Source organism: Myotis daubentonii, chromosome X, assembly GCF_963259705.1.
Source record: "Myotis daubentonii chromosome X, mMyoDau2.1, whole genome shotgun sequence".
Lineage (NCBI taxonomy): Eukaryota > Metazoa > Chordata > Mammalia > Chiroptera > Vespertilionidae > Myotis > Myotis daubentonii.
This window is the reverse complement of record NC_081861.1, coordinates 52,960,982-52,983,620: the sequence shown is the minus strand read 5'-3', so window position 1 is coordinate 52,983,620 and position 22,639 is coordinate 52,960,982.

Here is a 22,639-nt window from a genome sequence, read left to right as displayed (position 1 = left end):
TGACAGTGCCAAGTTATCAGGACCGGTGCCAGGCGCTGGCAGCGGGTATGAACAGGGCCGGCACTGGCAGTGGCTGCGAAAGGCGCCTCCAGCGCCAGCAGCAGGTGTGACTGGGGCCATCACTGGCAGCGGGTCTGAGAGGCGGCTGCCGGCCTCAATAGCCCATCAGGAGCAGGGAGAGGTGGAGAAGGCATCTGGGGCTGGCAGTTGCCACTCAAACCTGCTGACAGTGCCGAGCAATCGAGGCCAGTTCTGGGCACCAGCAGCAGGTGCGAACGGGGCTTGCACTGGCAGTAGGTGCAAGCATCGGGCAGGACTGTGGGGCGTGGGAGCAAAGAATTTTCTGTAACCACTAGAGGCTTGCCCAATGACAGTGACTGGTGCCCCGCCTTGGTATGGGGTCCCCGCTCACCTGCTCCACCATTCCACTGTGGCTGAAACCGGCCATATTCTGTGCTCTGCTGCCTGCTGCCAATGCCTGCCATGCTCCACACACCCGCTGGTGGTCAGCGCACATCACAGCAACCAGTTGTTCAGTTGTTCCGCCATTCGGTCCATTTGTATATTAGTGTTCTATATATAGAGAGATAATGAATTCTCAGAGAGAATTAAACAAACATTACCATTTACCATTGCAACAAAAAATTAAGATACTTAGGAATAAACTTAACCAAGGAGGTAAACGGCCTATACATGGAAAGATATAGGATGTTGAAAAAAGAGATATAGGAAGATATAAATAAGTGGAAGAGTATACCATGTTCATAGATTGGTATAATTAAGATCATTAAAATGTCCATACTAACCAAGGCAATCTACAAATTTAAGGCAATCCCTATTAAATTACCAACAGCATATTTCACAGATCTAGAACAAACACTACAAAATTTATATGAAACGAGAAAGACCCCAAATAGCCACAGCAATCTTGAGAAAGAAGAGCAAAGTTGGAGGAATCAGAATACCAAATATCAAGTTATATTACAAAGCCACTCTAATCAAAACAGCCTGGTACTGCCACAAGAACTGTTGCATAGAGGAATGGAATAGAATAGAGATCAACCCAAGAAATCAACCCAAACCATTAGGCTCAATTAATATTGACAAATGATGCAAGAATATTCAATGGAGAAGAAACAGTCTCTTCAATAAATGGTGTTGGGGATATTGGACAGATACATACAAAATAATGAAACCAGACCACCAACCTAAACCATATACAAGAATAAACTCAAAATAGATAAAAGACTTAAATGTAAGTCATGAAACCATAAAAATCCTAGAAGAAACCATAGACAGCAAACTCTTAGATATCTCTCATAGCAATACGTTTACAGATACATCTCCTAGGGCAAAGAAACTAAGGAGAAAATGAACAAACGGGACTACATTGAAACAAAAAACTTCAGCACAGCAAAAGAAACCATAACAAAAAAGAAAATGGAGCCCAGTATATGGGAGAACATATTTGGCAATGATACATATGATAAGGGGTTAATATCCAGAATATATAAGGGACTCATACAACTTAACAAAAGGAAGACAAACAATCCAATTAAAAATGGGCAAAAGACCTAAATAGACACACCTCTAAAGCAGACATACAGATGGCCAAGAAACATATGAAAAAATACTCAAAGTCACTGATCATCAGAGAGATGCAAATTAAAACAACACCTCACACCTGTCAGATTGGTGACCATCTCCAAATCAACAAATGACAAATGCTGGTGAGCATGTAGACAAAAGGGAACCCTAGGACACTGCTGGTGAGAATGTAGACTGGTGAAGCCATTATGGAAAACAGTATGAAGTTTTCTCAAAAAATTTAAATATGGATCTGCCATTTGACCCAGTGATCCCACTTCTAGGAATATATCCTAAGGATCTGAAATATCAATCAGAAATAATATGCTCCCCTATGTTCATAGCAGTGCAATTTACAAAAGCTAAGATCTGGAAACAGCTGAACTGCCTGTCAGTTGATGAGTGGATAAAAAAAAGCTGTGGTACATTTATACCATGGAATACTGTGTAGCAATAAAAAAAGACTATCTCTTACCCTTTGAGACAGCATGGAAGGACCTGGAGAGTATTATGCTAAGCGAAATAAGCCAGTCAGAGAAAGACAATTATCACATGAAGTCACTCATCTGGAATCTAAAGAACAAAATAAACTGATGAACAAAATAGATCCAGAGACATAGAAGCATAGAACAGACTGCAGAATCTCAGAAGGAAGTTGGGAGAAGGTAGGTTAGTGGGGATTGAGCAACCAAAGAACTTGTATGCATATATGCATAACCCATAGACACAGACAATAGTGTGGTGAAGGCCTGGGGCAGGGGACAAGGGCAGGCTAGAAGGGGACAAAAGGGGGCGAGATGGCAGGAAGCGACATATGTAATGTTTCAACAATAAAAATTTTTTTAAAAAAAACAGGGCAGAGGGAAGATGGGTCCTAGTTCTGGGGTCCACTGGCATACTATGGCAGAGCTAAGGTATGGACCTACCTAGCTGTTCTGATTCAGCAAATACTTTTTTTTTACTCTGATTTTATCCGCATCTATTTCCCTCTTCTTGGCTTGAAGCCCAGTCACATACCAATACCACCATTAACAAGGGTTCTACTGATACTGCCTTCTGTCTGGTTTGGACTTCTGCAGCTTCACTCTTGCCTATCTATTCAGAATCCAGACCTTCTCTGTGTCCTCCAGTTTGGCTTTATACCCTGGATTCATACCTTGACTTCACTGTCAAAACTTATGGTATCTAGCTCCCTGGTCATTTCTAGTTTCCCTATTCACTTGCTGGCTCAACCTGGCTGCAAGTCCTTCCTTGCATTGTTTGGCAGCCACCCATGACCTAGTATTGACAGTGTCCTTCCAACTTACTCCCCTTATTACTTGAATTGCTTTCTCTACACACTCTTTGAACATAAAGATGCTACTCACGTTGATACATAATGTCTTCATATTTCAGCAGCTTGTCTGGCTGAAGGAACCTACATAACCTCCTCTAGCAATCCATTCCACACTCTAATCACGCTGGTAGTCAAAGTTCTTTCTTCTGTTATACCATTTAGTAGAAGCCTGAGTGCTGCTGAACAATAATCATTCTAAATGCCACCCACCTAGGAGAGAGGATACAATGATCCCCAGGGTATGCATTATCTGGAATGTGCCCAGAATGTCTAAATACCTGTTGGAGATGGAAACAGTGGTCCCCTGAACATATGTTGTTGATAGGTACAAGGAACTGCAATAACCACTCCCAGAGGTTATTGGGATAAAATGAGGAACCAATGGGGTGACTTTAAGGCTTGTGGGCAATTGAGGTTCTTCGGGAAGAAATACTCAAACCGGAAGTGGAGGAAGGCATCCTTCTGTGGCTGGATAGAGGCAGTGAGATTGCCCAACTAAGGCAGCTTATAATGTCCAATCCACTGTTTGGCAAAATAAATACCCATTCATTCATTTTTAATTCTCTCCATTCCAACTGTCACTGCCTTCTCTGCTCAAGTTCAGGCACCCAATTTTTTCTGCATAGATGACTGTCATAGCTCCTGTCTGGTTTTCCTTCTATCACTCTTGATCTCTTTGATTCTATTTTCCTCACAAGTAAGGAAAGATCACAGAATGATCCTTTAAAAAATGTAAACCATGGGAGTCAATAAATGTCTGTTGTTTAAGCCAACAACAAAAAATGGACACAGAAAACTTTTGAGGATGATGGATGGTTTCATGGGTATCTCCATGTAAAAACTCACCAATTTTATACTTTAACTAGAGGCCTGGTGCACAAAAGTCATACACTGGGGGGTGATCCCTCAGCCCAGCCTGCACCCTCTCGCAGACTGGGACCCCTCGCTCCATACCTCCTGCCTACTCACTCTTCCTTAACACTTGGCTTGCTGCTCCTTAGCACTGCCACAGAGGCAGGAGAGGCTCCCACCACCGCTGCTGTGCTCACCAGCCGTGAACCCAGCTTCTGGCTGAGCAGCGCTCCCCCTGTGGGAGCGCAATGACCACCAGGGGACAGCTCCTGCTTTGAGCATCTGCCTCCTGGTGGTCAGTGTGCATCATAGCCACCAATCATTCTGGTCATTCCACCGCAAGTCGCTTAGGCTTTTATTATATAAACTAGTGGCCCAGTGCACAAAATTCGTGCACATTAAAAGGGAATTAATTACAGGAAATATTTTAATATTGCTATTTGCCCTTTTTATATAATAGATGTGTTAGAGATGAAAGAAAATTAGTAAAATGTATATGAAAATCTTCCTCCTGTCAGAGTCTGGGGCACGCCGCAGGACCCAGAGGCAAGTCCCTGCACACCCGCGAGTACCTCGAAATCACACGAGACCCAGACCCGGCTGGCCCCACCCCTGTCAAGCCCTGCCAGGTGGGGGGTGCAGCCTCAGGTCCCCTGTCAAGCTCCGCTTGACCAGAGGCACAGCCTCAGGTACACCAGCCCAGCACCAGGGCAGCGGGTGTGGCCTGAAGTCCCCCATCAAGCCCCACCAGGTAGGGGGGTTCAGCCTCATGTCTTCTGCCCTGGCCCAGCACCATGCAGCCTCAGGTCCCTGCTGATTGCTAGTTATGGCTCATTATGGAAACCCTACTTTTGCTGTGGGCACAGCCATCTTATAATGGTGTGATGGCATGAGGGTCAATTTGCATATTACCTCTTTATTCTATAGGATTATGTGCTGTTGATTGCCAATTATACCTCAATAAAACTATTATTTAAAATAAGAAATGACTTTCCAGTTAGCCTTTCTCTCTCTCTCTCTCTCTCTCTCTCTCTCTCTCTCTCACACACACACACACACACATACACACACACTAAAGTAAAGCAGGTCACATCTTTCTCCTCCTTAAAACCCTTAAAATGCTTTTTATTCATTTCACTTAGAATAAAATCCAAACTCCTTCCCATGGCTTATTAGGTTCTCCAGGATCAGACCCATGCCCACCTCTCAGACCCCTTCTGTGGCTACTGCCTCCCTTGCTCACTATACTCCAGACACACTGATTTTATTTCTTTCCCTCCTATTTGCTGAGCTCTCCCTTCTCTTTGGGGACTTTATGCATGTGATTCCCTTTACCTGGAATGCTCTTTCCTAGAATTTTCTTAAACCTGGATCCTTCTGTTTTTGGTTCTCACTAAAACTTATCTGCTTAGAGGGGTTTAAATGCCTAACCTTGCTAAGTAACTTCTCTCACTTACTGTTTATTTCCTTCCTTAGCACTCATGACAACTGCAATTATTTGATGTGACTATTTATTTAAAGATGATTTACATTCCTCACTATACTGTAAGTTCCAGAAAGATGCCATGTTATCTCCAGCCTTAGGCACATAATTGGCATTCCATAAATACATTAGTATATTGAACTCATGTTGTTAATACTAAGTACGCAATCCATAATTTTGATTTCTTTTAAACTCTTTTTATTAATAAATCTTTATTGTTCAGATTATTACAGTTGTTCCTCTTTTTACCCCCATAGCTCCCTTCCACCTGGTTCCCACCCCACCTCATGCCCTTACCCCCCGCAACTGCCCTCATCCATAGGTGTACGATTTTTGTCCAGTCTCTTCCCTCACCTCCCACACCCCCTTCCTCCAGAGAATTGTCAGTCCACTCCTTTTCTATGCCCCTGATTCTATTATATTCACCAGTTTATTTTGTTCATCAGATTTTTTATTCACTTGATTTTTAGATTCACTTGTTGATGGATATGTATTTGTTGTCACTTTGTTGTTCATAATTTTTATCTTTACCTTTTTCTTCTTCTTCCCCTTCTTAAAGAATACCCTTCAGCATTTCATATAATACTGGTTTGGTGGTGATGAACTCCTTTAACTTTTTCTTGTCTGTGAAGCTCTTTATCTGACCTTAAATTCTAAATGATAGCTTTGCTGGGTGGAGTAATCTTGGTTGTAGGTTCTTGCTATTCATCACTTTGAATATTTCTTGCCACTCCCTTCTGGCCTGCATGGTTTCTGTTGAAAAATCAGCTGACAGTCATATCGGTACTCCCTTGTAGGTAACTAACTATTTTTCTCTTGATGCTTTTAAGATTCTCTCTTTGTCTTTTGCCCTTGGCATTTTAATTATGATGTGTCTTGGTGTGGTCCTCTTTGGATTCCTCTTGTTTGGGGTTTGTTGCACTTCCTGGACTTGTAAGTCTTGCTTTCACCAGGTAGGGGAAGTTTTCTGTCATTATTTCTTCAAATATGTTTTCAATATCTTGCTTTCTTCTTCTGCCACCTCCATAATTCGGATGTTGGTATGCTTGAAGTTGTCCCAGAGGCTCCTTACACTATCTTCATATTTTTGGATTCTTTTTTCTTTTTGTTTTTCCGGTTGGGTGTTTTTTTTCTCCTTCATATTTCAACTCTTTGTTTGATTCTTGGGGTCCTCTAGTCTGCTGTTGGGTCTCTGTATATTATTCTTTATTTCAGCAAGTGTATGCTTAATTCCTAATTGTTCCTTTTTCATATCCTTGAGGGTCACTAAATTTCTCAAAGGTTTCTAGAAGATTCTTGAGTAACCTTATAACCGTGGTTTTGAACTCTATATCTAGTAGTTTGCTTTCCTCCATTTCTTTCGTTTGTGACATATTTCTTTGTCTCTGCATTTTGGCTGCTTCCCTGTGTTAATAGAGTGGCCTTGTGTGGTAGGTGTCCTATAGGGCCCAGTGGTTCAGCCTCCCTAATTACCTGAGGTGGACACTCTTGGTGCACCCCTTTGTGGGCTATGTGCACAGTCTTTTTGTAGTTAAGCCTTAATTGCTGTTGTTATCATAGGGAGGAATTGACCACCAGGCCAATTGGCTGTGAGGACCAGCTGTGTCTACAATGGGAGAACTGCTCGACTTTATTCACCCTTATGGAGCAGGACTTGCTTCAGTGGGGCTTTGGTGCTCACTGAGTCTGCCCCTTGAGTGTGTCGCTTATGGATGTAAAGAGTCGTACTCTTGTATGGTCTCACTCTGACCACTGAGTACACTGGCTCTTGGATCTCCAAGGAGGTGCAAAGTCAGCCACTGCCTGAGGCCACCCAGCAGGAGCTACAGAGAGAGAGAGAGAGAGATCTGCAGATTCCTCCTCTTTGTTTTGGGTTTGGAAGTGCCCAGATGAGGCCCAGCTGTGAAGCAATACAGGCTGCTGTCTAGGCCTTCTTTTGGAAGCTTTGGCACTCTTTGGCCCAGCTGCAATTTGTTAGATTGCAAAAGAACAGGCCATTCATATGCAAAAGCCTCTGCTCACAGCTTGGATGGGGTTGTAAATTGGGTGGGGTGGGGTCTCAGGGAATCATCAGCGGGGAGCAAACAGCAATGGCTGCCAATCTGTTCTGCCTCTGAGAGGTCCCAGGGTCTCTGTGTTCCATGGCCCCATGTAGGAACAATGATCGCTGCAAGCACCTCTATGAGAAAGCTGCCCTCACGTTCCGGCCTGATGCCAGACAGTCCAGTTTCTCCCCATATGAGTTTGGGTCCACAGAGTCTCACCCAGAACTGGAGTTTAGAGCAATTGCGAGCTTGTATCTCCCTTCCAATTGAAAAAGACAACGGCGTACCCAGTTTCCAGCCTGTTTCTGCACGTGCCTCTTTACTTCCGCACTTCCGCACCTCTGCACCTCCTACCAGTTTCAATACGCTTTTCTCTTTCCTTCTAGTTGTAGAATTTCCACTCATCCAGCCTTGCCGTGGTTCTGGATGATATCTGTTTTGTCTTTTAGTTGTAGTTTTGATGTGGTTGTGCAAGGCAGCAAGTATAAGTTTGTACTTATGCCGCCATCTTGGTTCCCCTACTTTTTAATCTTTATTGTTGAGAGTATTACAGATATACCCCCTTTTTCCCCCCATTTTCCCCCTCTATCCAGTTCCCACCCCACCCCAGGCCTTCACCACTATATTGTCTATGTCCATATGTAATGCATATATGCATATAAATTCTTTGGTTAATCTCTTCCTACCCCCTCATCCCCTTCCCTCTGAGATTTGTCAGTCTGTCCCATGTTTCCATGCCTCTGATTCTATTTTTCATCAGTTTATTTTGTTTATTATATTCCTTGTTCATTTATTTTGATTTTTAGAGTCAGTTGTTGATAGATATATATTTATTGCCATTTTGCATATATTCTTCTTCTTCTCCTTCTCCTTCTTCTTCTCCTTCTTCTTCTCCTTCTTCTTCTTCTTCTTCTTCTTCTTCTTCTTCTTCTTCTTCTTCTTCTTCTTCTTCTTCTTCTTCTTCTTCATTCTTTCTTCTTCCTCTTCCTCTTCCTCTTCCTCTTCCTCTTCCTCTTCTTAAAGATTACCCTTCAACATTTCATGTATTACTGGTTTGGTAGTGATGAACTCCTTTACCTTTTCCTTGTCTGTGAAGCTCTTTATCTGACCTTCAATCTTCTACACTAATAAAAGAGAAAAATGGTAATTGGCATACGACGATACCCTTTTAATTGGCTAATCAGGGCTATATGCAAATTAACTGCCAACTAAGATTGGCAGTTAACTGCCAACAAGATGGCGGTTAATTTGCATATGTAGGCACAATGCAGGGAGGCAAAAGGGAAAGCAGGAAGAAGCCCCCTGCCACTGACAGTGATCAGAAACCCAGGGGGGAGCTAAGAGCTGGGGGGCAGGGCAAAGGCGGCCCTGGGGCCGCCTTTGCCCTGCCCCCCAGCCATGATCGGAAAATCAGGTGCCTTTTCTGCCCTGGCCAGTGATAGCAAGAAGTAGGGGTGGAGCCAGCGATGGGAGCTGGGCACGGTCGAAGCTGGCAGTCCCGGGAGCTAGGGGTCCCTTGCCTGGGCCTAAAGCGAAGCCCATGATCGCAGGGCCACTGCAGCTGTGGGTCCCCGCTGCCTGGGCCGGACGCCTCAGCCAGAGGCGTCCTGCAGGGGCAGGGGCGGAGCCTGCGCGATTGCGGCACCCCCCGTTGCCACTGCAGGTCCCCGCTGCCCGGGCTGGACGCCTAGGCCAGAGGCGTCAGGCCTGGGCAAGGGGCCGATCCTGCGATTGGAGGGTGATGGGGGTCAACGCCTGAGGGCTCCCAGTATGTGAGAGGGGGCAGGCTGGGCTGAGGGACACTCCCCCCCACACACACACACACACCCAGTGCACGAATTTCGTGCACCAGACCCCTGGTTCTAACATAAGAGCTTTGCTTGGTAGAGTAATCTTGGTTGTAGGTCCTTGCTATTCATCACTTTGAATATTCCTTGCCACTCCCTTCTGGCCTGCAAAGTTTCTGTTGAGAAATCGCTGACAGTCATGTGGACACTCCCTTGTAGGTAACTAACTGCTTTTCTCTTGCTACTTTTAAGATTCTCTTTGTCTCTAACCCTTGGCATTTTAAATATGATGTGTCTTGGTTTGGGCCTCTTTGTGTTCCTCTTATTTTAGATTCTCTGTGCTTTCTGGACTTGTAAGTCTATTTCTTTCACCAGGTTGGGTAAGATTTCTGTCATTATTTCTTCAAGTAGGTTTTCAAAATATTGCTTTCTCTCTTTTTCTGGGACCCTCATAAGTGAATGTTGGTACACTTGAAGTTGTCCCAGAGGCTCCTTACACTATCTTCACATTTTTGGATTCTGTTTTGTTTTTGCTCTGATTGGGTGCTTTTTTCTTCCTCATGTTCCAAATCATTGATTGCTTCTCAGAATCCTCTGCTGTACTTTTGAATCCTTATAAATTATTTTTTATTTCAGGTAGTGTATGCTTAATTTCTGACTGAACCTTTTTCATGTCTTTGATGGTCTCACTAAAATTCTTGAAATTCTCACTAAGCCCCTTGATGCCCTCATTAAGATCCATGAGCATCCATATAACCATTGTTTTGAACCTGTATCTAGTAGGTTGCCTGCTTCCATTTCATTTAGTCCTTTTTCTGGAGATTTTTTCTGTTATTTCATTTGTGACATGTTTCTTTGTCTCCACATTTGGGCTGCTTCCCTGTATTTGTTTCTATGTATTAGGTAGAGCTGCTATGTCTCCTGGGATTGATAGAATGGCCTTATGTAGTAGGTGCCCTGTAGGGCCCAGTAGCTCAGCCTCCCCAGTTACATGAGCTAGGCACTCCAGATGCTCCCTTATGTGGGCTATGTGCACAGTCTTATAGTTGAGCCTTGATTGTTGTTGACATCACTGGGAGGAATTGACTTCCAGGCCAATTGGCTGTGAGAACCAGCTGTGGCTATAGTGGGAGAACTGATGTGCAGGAGATACCCCTATGAAGCAGGTCTTGCTTCAGTGGGGCTTTGGTGCTCACTGAGTCTGCCCTTGAGTGTGTCACTTGTGGATATGTAGACTTTTAATCTGGTATGGTCTCAAGTTGTCCACGGGGTGTACTAGCTCTGGGGCCTCCTGGGAGATGCAAAGTCAGCCACTGCCTGGAGCCACCCAGCAGGAGCTACAGAGTGATCTGCAGATGGCTACTATTTGTGTTGGGCTTTGAAATGCCCAAGAGAGGCCAATCTGTGAAGCAGGGCATGGTGCTCCTTGTGCCAGGCCTAGGGCCTTTTGTTAAGGGTTATAGGGCATGCTGATGCCAGCTGCTGCTTGTTTGAAAGAGTTTAGGGAATTCTAAAGCCTGAGCCAGGACAGGGCATTCATACGCAAAAGCTTCTGTAAACAGCATAGGTGGGGCTACAAAATAAGTGGGGCTGGGTCTCAGGGGATCACCAGGGCAGAGGAAACAGTGTGAGCCTTATTGGTGGAGACTCAGATATGGCACCTTCCAGTCAGCTCTGCAATGGGGAGGTCTCAGCATAGGAACAATGAACACTGTGAGCACCCCTATCTGGGAGAAAGCTGCCCCCCAGTTCTTGCCCCAATGCCAGACAATCCAGTTCTTTTTCGTATGTCCCTTGATCTTCCCAAAGCCACTGCCCCAGTAGTAGAAATCAGCACTGGAGTCTGAGTAAGTCCATGTGTCAGCCCTTTAAGAGGAACTGCTGCAACACCAGCAGCCTCCTTGTCACTCAGTCACAATCCCCACTAGTTGTTACAGCCCAAAGTTACAGGGACTTCTCTTGCTGGCAATGGGTGTGGGGCTGGGACCCCTTTCTCCTCATGGGAAGACTCCACTGCCAAGACATTTCTCCCAATTAAAAAAAAAAAAAAAAAAACAAAAAAACGCCACACATGGGTGCTAGTCCAGACCATTCTGAGACTCCACCCCTCCTCCAATCTCAGTGTGCTTTCTTCTTTACTTCTCTAGTTGTAAGACTTCCATTCAGCCAGATTTCAGGCGGTTCTAAATTTTAGTTGTAGTTTTGATGTGGTTGTGGAAGGCAGTGGGTACTGCAATTACTTATGCTGCCATCTTGGTTTTCCTCCTTCAATACATAATTTTTAAATGAGTGAATGGATTAAAGTGGAGGACATAACATGGACATTCAAAAGAAAATAAATACTATGAAGAACTCTATGCCGACCAGTTTGAAAACTTAGATGAAGTGGATGAATTCCTTGAAAAACACAGGTACCAAAACTCACATGAGGAGAAATAGATAATCTGAAAAGGCCTATATGGATTAAATAAATTGAATTAATAATTAGTAAGCTTTCAAAAGAGAAAGCAGCAGGCCCAGATGGTTTTACTGGTGAATTCAACCAAACACTTAGAAAGAAATTATATCAATTCTCTACAACGTGTTTCAGAAAATAGAAACAGAAGAAATCTTTCCTAGCTTGCCCTATGAAGCCAGAGTTACCCTAATTTTAAATCAAAACAAAGACATTATGGGAAAGGAAAACTACAGACCAATCTCTCTCATAGACATTGATGCAATGATCTTCCTAATTTCATCTATAGATTCAACTCAAACTCAATCAAAATCCTAGGGAGTTACTTTGTGGATATTGTCAAACTGATTCTGTATTTTATATGGAAATATTAAATACTCAGAACAACTAATAAATACTAAAGAAGAAGAGCAAATTCAGAAGACTGAAACTATCTAACTTCAAGGCTTAATCACGACAGTATCATATTGGCAAAAGAATGGACAGACCAATATAACAGAATAGAATTTCCAAAAATAGATCCATGCAAATATAGTGAACTTATCTTTGACAAAAGATAAGGCAATTCAAAAGGAAAAGAATAGTCTTTTCAACAAGTAGTGCTGGAACAACTGAACATTCCATAAGCAAAAAAAGTGGACCTAGACACTGACCTTATACCTTTCACAAAAATGAACTCAAAATGGATCCTAGACCTAAATATAAAATGTAAAACCATAAAACTTTTAGACAATAGCATAAGAGAAAATCCAGATGATGGCATTTTACATACAACACCAAAAGCATGGCCCATGAAAGAAAAAAAAAACACCCAGTAAGTTGGACTTCATTAAAATTAAAAACATCTCCTCTGTGAAATACAGAGGATGTTAAGAGAATGAAAAAAAAGTCCCAGACTGGGATAAAATATTTGCAAAACAAATTAGATAAAAGACTGATACCCAAATTTAAAAGAACTCTTAAAACTCAACAATAAGAAAAACACTTATTAAAAAGTGGATGAAAGGTCTGAAAAAACATCTAGACAAAGGAGATATACAGATGAAAAATTGGCATGTAAAAAGATGCTCCGCATTATATGTCACTAGTGGCCCGGTGCATGAAGTTCGTGCATGGGGCTGGGGGTGTTCCTCAGCCTGGCCTGCACCCTCTCCAATCTGGGACCCCTAGAAGGATGTCCTACTGCTGGTTTACAGGGATCAGGCCTAAACCGAAAGTCGGACATCCTCTCACAATCCAGGACTGCTGGCTCCTAACCGCTCACCTGCCTGCCTGATTGCCCCTAACCACTCTGCCTGCTGGCCTGCTCACCCCCAACTGCCCCCCACCACTGGCCTGCTTGCCCCCAAATGCCCCCCCACCAGCCTGCTCACCCCCACCTTTCCTCCCCATTGGCCTGCTCACCCCCAACTGCCCCCTGCTGGCCTGCTCACTCCAAACTGCCCCCTGCTGTCCTTATCACCTCCAACTGACCCCCACTGATGGCCTGCTTGCCCCCAACTGGCCCCTCTGCTGGTCTGCTTACCCCCAATGGCCCTGCCCCCACCAGCCTGATCACCCACAACTGCCCTCCCCTCATGGCTTCTAACCACCTCTACCTCGGCCCCACCACCATGGCTTTGTCCAGAAGAATGTCCAGAAAGTCTCCTGGAAGGTCTCCCAGTCTAATTAGCATATTACCCTTTCATTATACTATAGATAGAGGATTGGTGCATGGGTGGGGGCTGGCTGGTTTGCCCTAAAGGGTGTCCTGGATCAGGATGGGGGTTCCCTTGGGCCGTGGGGCAGCCTGTGCAAGGGGCCTGTGGTGGTTTGCAAGTTGGCCACGCCCCCATGGGGTGAGGGTCCCTGCTGAAGGGGCGTGGCCAGCCTGGCTGAGGGGCTGAGGGCTGTTTTCAAGCTGGCCACACCTGTTTCAGGGTGGGGGTCCCTGCTGGGGTGCCTGGCCAGCCTGGGTGAGGAGCTAAGGGTCATGTTCAGGCTGGCCACACCCCCTTCAGGATGGGGGGTCCCTCTGGGGTGCCTGGCCAGCATGGTGAAGGGCTGATGGCTGTTTGCAGGTTGTCCACACTACCTTCAGGGCGGGGGACCCCACTGCAGTGCCTGGGCAGCCTTGGTGAGGGGCTGATGGCTGTTTGAAGGCTGGCAACACCCCCTTCAGGGTAGAGGTCCGCACTGGGGTGCCTGGCCAGCCTTGGTGAGAGGCTGATGGCTGCTTTCAGGCTGGCCAAGCCCCCCAGCAGAGACCCTCACCCCATGAGGGTGTGGCCAGCCTGGGTGAGGGGCTGAGGGCTGTTTGCCAGCTGGCCACAACCCAGGGCAACCCAGGCTCCCAGACCCTCCTTTAGCAGAGGCCACAGCAGTTGGAAACAGGTATCTGGGATTTATTTATCTTCTATAATTCAAACTTTGTAGCCTTGAGCAGAGCCCACAGCTGGCCAGGGCAGGAGCGAAGCTTGGCTTCCTCCATCACCAGGGGCAACCCAAGCCTCCTGTTTGCTCCAGCTCTGTGGTCGCCTCCATCTTGGTTGAGTTTATTTGCATACTCACTCTTGATTGGCTGGTGGGCATGGTTTGTGGGCATGGCTTATGGGTGTAGTGGAGGTATGGTCAATTTGCATGTTTCTCTTTTATTAGATAAGATTAAGATATTGCAAATTAAAACAATAATGAGATATCACTAACTATCCCACCTATTCAGATGGCTAAAATCCAAGACATTAATAATGCCAAATGATGGCAAGGAGGAGGTGGAACAACTGAAACTCTCACTTATTGCTAGTTGGAATGCAAAATTGTACTGCCACTTTGGAAGACAATTTGGCAGTTTCTCACAAATCTAAACATAGCCTTACCATACAACGCAGCAGCCATACTTCTTCATATTTTCCAAATGCGTTGTAAACTCATGTCCACACAAAAGCCTGCACATTATGTTTATTGCAGTTTTATTCATAATTGGCAAAAATTTGAAACAAACAAGATATATTGTAATAGGTAAATAGATAAATAAACTGTGGTACATTGTACAATAGAACATTATACAGCAATGAAAAGAAATGAGCACTCAAGCCACCCACAAAAGGACATGGATATCACTTAAATGCATGTCTCCAATGGGAAGAAGCCAGTCTGAAAAGGCTACATACTGCACAATTGCAATTATATCACATACTAGAGGCCCGGTACACAAAAATTTGTGCACTTGGGGGGGGGGGTCCCTCAGCCCGACCTGTGCCATCTCGCAGTCTGGGACCCCTTGGGGGATGACCACCTGCTGGCTTAGGCCTGCTCCCTGGGGGATTGGGCCTAAGCTGGCAATCAGACATCCCTCTGGCAGCCCGGCAGCTCTCAGGGGATGTCCACTTGCCATCAGGGAGAAGACCTAAGCTGCATGCAGTTGGACATCCTTAGCGCTGCTGAGGAGGCAGGAAAGGCTCCCACCACCACCGCTGTACTGGCAGCCATCAGCCTGGCTTCTGGCTGAGCAGAGCTCCCCCATGTGGGAGCACACTGGCCACCAGAGGGCAGCTCCTGCATTGAGCGTCTGCCCCCTAGGGGTCAGTGTGTGTCATAGTGACCAGTCATTCCCAGTCTTTCTGCTGTTAGGGTCAGTTGCATATTACCCTTTTACTATATAGGATAGAGACCTGGTTTCATGGGTGGGGGCCAGCTGGTTTGCCCTGAAGGGTGTCCCGGATCAAGGTGGGGATCCTGCTTGGGTGCCTGGCCAGCCTAGGTGAGGGGCTGATGGCTGTTTGCAGCTGGTCACACCCCCTTCAGGGTGGGGGTCCCCACTGGGGTGCCTGGCCAGCCTGGGTGAGGGGCTGATGACTGTTTTCAGGCTGGCCACACCCCCTTTAGGGTGGGGGTCCCCACTGGGGTTCCTTTCCAGTCTGGGTGAGGGGCTGAGGGCCATTTTCAGGCTGGCTGGTGACTGAAGTTCCCAGCCTCTCCTTTTTTTCTTTTTTTTTATTCTGGGATTTATTTACCTTCTATAGTTGAAACTTTGTTGCCGTCACTGGAGCTGAAAGCCGGCTCCTGCTCACTCCAGCTCTGAGGCCACGGCCTGCTGAAAGCAGGTATCTGGGGTTTGTTTAGCTTCTATAATTGAAACTTTGTTGCTTTTGGAGCTCAGAGCCGGGCCGCGGCAGGCGGGGAACCTTGGCTTCTTCCATCACTGGAGCAAGCAAGCCTCCTGCTCACTTCAGCTGCATGGCTGCCGGCCGCCATCTTGGTTGGGTTAATTTGCATATTGTGCCAATTAGCCAATGGGAGGTGTAGCGATGGTATGGTCAATTACCATGTGTGTCTATTATTAGATAGGATTAGAAAAGGCAAAACCATAATGAGTAGAAAGATTAATGGTTTCCAGGGTCTGGGAGGTGAGGGGAAGGCATGAATAAGTGTAGGACAAGGTGTGTGTGTGTTTTTTCTAGACAGTGAAACTATCTGTATGATCCTGTAACTGTGGATACATGTCATACATTTGTCAAAACCCATAGAACCGTATAATACAAGGATTGAACACTGATATAAACTATGGACTTTAATTAATAATAATGTATCATAATTGCTTCATCAATTGTAACTAATGTACCACACTAATTCAAGATGTTAATAATACAGGCAACTGTGTGCAGAGGAAGAGGGGGTAGAATTCTCTGCTCTCTCCGTTCAATTTTTCTGTAAATCTAAAACTGCTCTAAAAATAGTCTGTTAAGTTTAAAAAGTGGAGGGAATGTGTGAGCAACAGTTTTGGAAGATGCAAGTGAGGAGACAGAAACTCCTGATATTGCATGGGAGATAGAAGTTGATGTTTAAAGGGAGAGTTAGATTCCAAAAGAGCTGCAAAAAACCTCTTCCTACTAAAACCTATAGCCCGTGTTGGGCTCTAGCAATGGTCTTAACCCCATATGCATTTCAGGCTTCACAAGCAACTGAATTCCATTTGGGGCAATCTCAGATAGGCACAGGAACCCCTCTGCCTCTCACAACCTCTCCTCTCTCTCTACCACTAAAATCCCACTGAACTGTTATATAACAGTTTGATTCTATTGAAAGAATGTCCCCCATAATAATTCCATTTGTATTGCCCTCCCATGGAAGGGGAAAAGGAAGGAAGGAAGGAAGGAAGGAAGGAAGGAAGGAAGGAAGGAAGGAAGGAAGGAAGGAAGGAAGGGAGGAAGGAAGGAAGGAAGGAAGGAAGGAAGGAAGGAAGGAAGGAAGGAAGGAAGGAAGGAAGGGAGAAGGAAAATAACTAATGTGAAACTAGAAATCATTTTACAACTTCCTTTGGTGAAGTACATCCTTTCCATTAAAGTGTGAGATATTTGCATGTCTCTTCATTCATATACCCTCTGTCTCATTGGAAAAAGATGTGGCAAATACATTCACACTGCAGTTTCAATGACTGATACTACGTGTTCTCCCTATCAGAGCAATTTGTAATTACCTAGGGATCTTGGAGTCACATATTAAGAAGAAATTAGACTCATGGGAGACTTCCAGGCACTAGTGAGTGATGTGACTAGTGGAGAAATTTCCCTCCGGGCTTCTTCTTTATTTTAATCCTCACCCAAGGATATGTTCATTGATTTGAGAGAGGAGAGAGAGAGAGAGAGAGAGAGAGAGAGAGAGAGAGAGAGAGATGAAAGAAAAACATTGTTCAGTTGCCTCCCACATGCATCCCAACTGAGGATCAAACCCACAACTTAGGTATGTGTCCTGACCCGGAATCGAACCTGCAGCCTTTTAGTGTATAGTACTAGACTCCAACCAACTGAGCTACCTGAAAGGATGTATAAATACCTCAGGCTTTTTGCTCAATCTCATGTTCTGGGCCTTAGGAAATTGAGGAGCAATAGAAGATAGAGCATAGACAGGCTCAATTTCAAGATTTTCTGTTGTGCTTAATTGGTCATAATTCTGAAAGAAGCCAATCTGAGCATGCTACATACTGCAAAAGTTGCATAGACCAAAGAGGAAGGGATGAGACTTAATTCCGGTCTCACAGTCCCTCAGAAAATTATAAGTGGAGGAAGCCACTGCTCTTGGCTGCTGAGGCCCCGCCAAAATTGAGGAGGTGACTGGACTGGCAAAACTGGAAGGGTTTGCTAGGACCAAGGCAGCTGAGTGAGCTTTTTATTCAACAGGCACGAAAAATGAAATTTAGCCCCTTACTTGAGAACTTCCAGCAGTGTGAAGGAAGCTGATTCATTTTTTCAAATAAAACTTAATCGCTGTACTGTTTATTTAATAGTGATATAATAACATCTTACGTTCATGAACTGTTTTATAGCCTGAGGGAGTCCACATCACTTTACAGACTTCAAATATGGAAAAAAAAAAAACTAGACAGGGCCTGTGTCTCCCATCTGAGATGCCATCACCCAAGGGGCTGGGAGCTAGGGTAGGGAGGAATTGGCTCAGACAGTAGAGTGGCTTTATAACAACGATACTTTCTGGATTAACTTCACTTTCTCTTTAGCCCAGAACTCTTGTCCCTAATGGGTGGGGCTACCTCGTAGGGTTTGGCAATTTGTTCAATGCATGACAACCAGTTGAGGAAGCCAGTGAGAGCTGAAGTTGAACTCAAGATCTACTTGCCAAGCTGAGCACCCTGTGGAAGTCTGCATCTGCCTAGGGGAAGAGATAACCTTTTTTTCATTCATCAAAAGAAGTACCTCTTTTTTTTTTTTAAAGACACATATGTAATACCCTTTGTAATACTTTAAGCAAAAAAAATAAAAAAATAAGAAACAAATAATTTTAAAAAAATAAAAAAAAAACGTTTCTTACATACCGTTAAAAAAAAAAAAGAAGTACCTCTAGCCCTAACTGGTTTGGCTCAGTGGATAGAGCGTTGGCCTGCGGACTAAAGGGTCCCAGGTTTGATTCCCGTCAAGGGTATGTACCTTGGTTGCGGGCACATCCCCAGTAGGGGGTGTGCAGGAGGCAGCTGATCGATGTTTCTCTCTCATCGATGTTTCTAACTCTCTATCCCTCTCCCTTCCTCTCTGTAAAAAAATCAATAAAATATATATATTTTTTAAAAAATGAAGTACTTCTAATTCTAATTAATGAAGCATCTAATTTTAATGTGTGTTGGCTAGCTGTGGCCCTGATGAAGGGGTCTCTTGGCATGTGCTGTGAGAGGACCAGGCTGTCTTTGATAACCCAACTTCCATGTCAAGGTAGTGTGGTAAAGGCAAACTAGAGACCCACTCTGACGTGAAATAGCTATGCAAACCAAGTAGTGGGGGAGTTGTGGCAGCTACTTTTAAGGAGGGCTGCTGAACTGCACAACTCCAGGGGGCACCATTTACAATGTTTCTGAAGAACCTTGAGCTTTAAACTGACTATATAGGCCTGACTGTGTGATGATAGGGCTAACTGTTCCCCTTTTAGTGTATTTAAGCCAAATGTTGCCACTTACTTTAGGTTCTCTCACATGCGGAGGCCAGTTTGCCCTGCTCCACCCCCCTCAGTATACCCTGGTGTGCTGTACATAAACTTGTAAGATTTTATTATTTTTATGTCCCTTATTAGTCTAGGATCTCTCCAAGGGAAAAATAGGCTCTTTTTATCTATCTTTGCATATCTACCCTCTGCCCAAACCCCCACACTTCAAGCTCTACACATACAGTCTATGTGGCTCCTCTAGCTAATTAAAAATTTTTAAGCTTGTTTGGTCTCTCTCTCCATCTCTAAAAACTTAACTTTGAGAAAAAGATGGGTGGGGTGGGGTGGGGGTTACCTGGGAGACCACTAAGAATCACTCATTTCCCAACTAGTTCCCTCTTTGGCTCCAGGAGCCTCCTTATGACGCCCCCTCACTGCAGAGGTGGGGGGACGGGGCTGGAGGGATAGAGATTAGCTGATCTCTAAAGCCTCTTCTGTTTCCAGCTTCCTATGAAAACATCCTAGTTGCCCTTAGTAACCAGCTATGCATAAATTTATGAATGTATCTAGTCCTTATGAAAAGGTATTTATACATCCTTTCAGCTTACACTAACTCTCAAGGATAATGAATTCCATACATTTGTTTCCCCTTGCATAATATCACATTTATTTGTGTTTTTCTAAATGAACCTCTTTCAAAGCCTCAAGCGGGCTCTGATAGAATCTCCTAGGTTTTGTGTCCACATCTGCATTCATTCTCTGTGTTCCTCCCCCAGTTCTGCTGTGTCCCCCTACAGACAGAATTCAGAGGCAGGTGTTTTTTGTGCAAGGGGAGAAGTAGGTCTTTCCAGAACAAGGCCAGTATTTGGTTTCCTGCCTTGACCAGAGTGGTAGGTGGCTATCTGACTTTTTAAAAAAGTCCTTTATGAAAGAGTTCTTTTCTCAGCCTTTTCTGCTCATCCCTCCCACTTCTTATTTCATATCCAGTATTGAAGTGGGTTTTGAAAAATAGGAAATATACCGCAAACAAACTAAGCAACTATCGTAAATCCTAGAAGGGTCTTTGCCTGCATTCCAAGAGTTCCCAGCTCTTGGGGAGATGGTGTTTTCTCCTGGGATCCTAGAGAAACATGGAGCCTAGGGGATAACAACAAGACCATCCACCATTCATAAAAGATTCCACATTAGAATATGTAGAATTGGTAAAACTGCTACAAAGAAAAGAGAGAGCTCTGAAGAAAAGAGAACCAGGCTAATTATACAGAGGAGTTGAACCTTCTGCTGAGCAACACTGTTGGATTGCTAGGTGGCTATTACCTCAGTTTTTCCATCTGTCTAATAGAAAGGTATGAGAATAAATGATATAGCAAAAATAAATAGCTATTTATAATCCAAGCCTCCTTTTCAAGAAGGTGGTTATTGGCACATAGAAGAAAGGTTCTTAATTCTGTTGAGACCTTGATGGGTTGACCTATTAGATTCTCTAATAGAGAGAGAGGAATTGTGGGACAGGTAGTAACACAATCAAGGAGGAAGGTGGGTAAAAAAGAGAAGAGAAGGAAAGAGGAGAATGCCAGGGAGTTGGTGGAAGGCTCTGTGCCATTACCCCCTCCCTGGCACCCTCCTCCCCAAATCAGTAAAGTCTCACCAGACATAACGAATACTAGCAATGAGTCGATTTTTTAGAAATAAAAGAAAGGACTGAGGTTTTGCCTGGAGTCTCAAAGGAAGCAAAAACAGCCTATGCAGCTATAGAGCCAGAAGCAGAGTAGGGAGCAAAGGAAAAGAAGCCCTCCAGAATGGTTGACTCTCTTTCCATTGCACTGAACTGCCCCTGGGGTTCTGTGTTGTCCTTCCCTGCTAGGAGAATGCTGTTAGACCTATCTACTTGGTCAGATTTCCCTAAACTGAAAACTCTAGTAAGAGAACCTGGGGTCCCATTATTTTTTCTTTCATCAGACCCCTCTCCTCCAATACACACACACCTGGTTTCCTGCTTAAAGGAAGTGGTGTGTGTGTGTGTGGGGGGGTGCCTGAAGAGGCATCAGGCCAAAGATTGTGTAGCAACACCCTTTCTCTTGCACAAAGGTGCACACTGGCCTTAATTTACTTAGCTAACAGGAGCCACTCAAGGGACATTTTTGCCATAATAAAATAAAACAAAATCAAAATCAAACAAATGAAAATCTGTGAGCTAAGGTGACATGCAGATTTGGCTCCAATAATTTTTAAATTGCCACCACAAGCCTCCAAACCTCTCAAAGAAACTTGTGCAGCTTTCTGGTTTTGAGAAACCTCTCCCCTGGGTCTATCTTTTCACCTACAAATTTTGTTATTGCTGAGGGTGCGGTGGGGGGAGGATAGATGGATCAATATTTATGAGGAGACTCCCCATCTTGCTCCCTAGGACAAACAAGCTCCAAAGCATCAGAATCTGATGCTGCACTGCACTCAAGATCTGGACACAGTGGTCCTTCCGGTCTCTCTTTTCTTGTGTGCTGTGAATTAGTTACCCTGGTGGTATTTCATATTGCAAAGTTTGAGATGTTAAAATAATGTAGTGTGGGCCATTCCTGTTATGGAAATCAAAAGGGAAGGATAGTTTCAAGCAAGAAGGACACAGCAGCCTCAGCTACCTGCCCACCCCCTCCTGTCTTCCACTCTCCATCTGCCTCTCCATCCACCTCCATAGGCTTTCCCTAGAATCCGGAACCAAGATGGATGCTGCCACTGCCACACTTGGTCTCTGACAACCCAGTGTTTCCCTATCTAAGCTGTCCAATTGCGGACAAATCCCTCAGTTCAGTAGAGATAAGGTTGGAATTAGAAATCAAATGCAGACACATAGAAATAGAGGGGTTGGCAGCACTGACATCTTTGGCCAAAGAAGCAAAAATCCATCCAAAGCTTATAAGCCACCCAACTCTTGTTCCTTTTCCTCACTAAAACCTTACTTTGCACAAAGGGTGGATGCTTGGCCAAACCACTCAGACTTGCAGCCCAAAAGATTTTTGAGTTTGTGCAGCAGTAATTGCATGGAAGAGAGAGGAGGCCCACACAGTAAAGAGATAAGGACACACACACACACACACACACACACACACACACACACATTTTATATGATCACTAAACAAAGGTATCAGTAACAACCATAAATGAGCCATAGTACCTTGGGATCTTAATGCTATCAGTTGAAGTGAGATGCCGGGAGCCGGTCCATCCTTGCTGTTTCAAGGGACCTGGCATATATGGCATACGGTTCTTAATATGTTTGCTCACCTTCTTGGCGCTGTGTTTTAACCAAAGTCACCTCTCTGAGAAAGGTTGAATCCCCAGGTAGGGATTTTCCCCTGAAGTTAGGGAGGGAATAAAACCCCTCAACTAAGTGCCAGGCGGGTAATTAATCCCTTTAACTACGACCAATCATGCTTAAACTACATAATCTTTTCTCCCTGGAATGGAGATAAGAAACGCCCTAACCTTTGTAATAGAGATTGATAGGATTGAATCAACTGGTATAAATACAGTTGTAACAAGACAGAAACACGCAGAACTTAGAACAGAATCAAGAAGACAGAGCCTACACGGAGCCTAGAGACAGAAGAACTTCGCTGGAGAGAGCATGCCGGAGGATCCTGGAGAGGGACTGGCCTCGGAGCCTAGAGACAGAGCCTAGCAGGAGAACATGGC